This window comes from Heptranchias perlo, unplaced genomic scaffold, assembly GCF_035084215.1.
Source record: "Heptranchias perlo isolate sHepPer1 unplaced genomic scaffold, sHepPer1.hap1 HAP1_SCAFFOLD_529, whole genome shotgun sequence".
Lineage (NCBI taxonomy): Eukaryota > Metazoa > Chordata > Chondrichthyes > Hexanchiformes > Hexanchidae > Heptranchias > Heptranchias perlo.
Window position 1 is genome coordinate 71,776 of NW_027139547.1, and position 1,053 is coordinate 72,828.

Here is a 1,053-nt window from a genome sequence, read left to right on the forward strand (position 1 = left end):
TAATCTATCACTGGGCAAGCTGTTCAACCATGAGATGGGAGCCATTGAAACACCGTGGGCGCTCTCCCATTGAATGATATTCTGTGCGGAGCGTTCGGTTTTTCGCGAGGTGAAGAAACTCTTGTCTCTCCTTGTGTGGAAATGTGAGGCGAGTCTCAGATGATATTCTCACAGTTGAATCCAAAATTTGAAATGTAACTTGTTTGGAGATGCCGGGGATTGAACCCGGGACCTCATACATGCAAAGCATGCGCTCTTCCACTGAGCAACATCCCCACGGGTCAAAAGGTACCTGAGAAATAAACAAGCAGACACTTTAGAAGTGAAGCCGTGAGCTTTCTGCTCCGTCTCTCCAGGACATCGAGATGCCCAGCGGTCCCGCGTGTTCACAATGTTCAACCTCTGCTTCAGTTCACGGGGTTTCTGCTCCTCTTTACTTTGAACTTTCCAAAAAAAAAGTCTGTGGAAATAAAAAAAACCCAATCGCTAATGGTCAGTGACAAGGCTGAAATCCAACCTCTGAATCATAAAGTGAGATGGAAGAATGACAGAGCGTCAAACAGGAACAAGAGCTGGGACTGCTCGCTCGATATTGCACCGTCACACATTCCCCTCAGTCGGCGGCTGCTTTGAGTTGAGCTGTTGAGGGGACCGTGAGATGAAGTCCCGCTCCGGGACAATTTAATGCTTGTGGAGCCTCAGAAGTTGGAACTCGCTGAGCTCAAAAAGCGTCATTCAACTTTCCGTGGGTAATTCTGGTGAAAAACTATTGAGGAAGACGCTGGGAGTTGAACCCAGGACCTCAACACATGCGAAACATGCGCTCGACCACTGAACTAAATCCCCAGATTACAGAAACCTCTCACCAAGGAAAGAAGAACTGATTGTCCTCATTTTATGAGGCCACCCGTGGTGGGTGTGCACTCCACTCACTGCATTTTACTGGAGAAATAATCAATTTATATTATGTAACTATCCTCCGCTCACTGCATTTTACTGGAGAAATAACCAATTTATATTCTGTAACTATCCCCCACTCACTGCATTTTATTG

At 46.4% G+C, this 1,053-nt stretch overlaps 1 non-coding gene across 1 annotated transcript; it reads right to left on the reverse strand.

Annotated features, from left to right (window-relative positions):
* Positions 1 to 204: 204 nt before the first annotated feature.
* On the reverse strand, positions 205 to 276 carry trnaa-ugc (transfer RNA alanine (anticodon UGC)). The gene has a single exon. It is a non-coding gene; the product is annotated as a tRNA-Ala (tRNA).
* Positions 277 to 1,053: the final 777 nt, after the last annotated feature.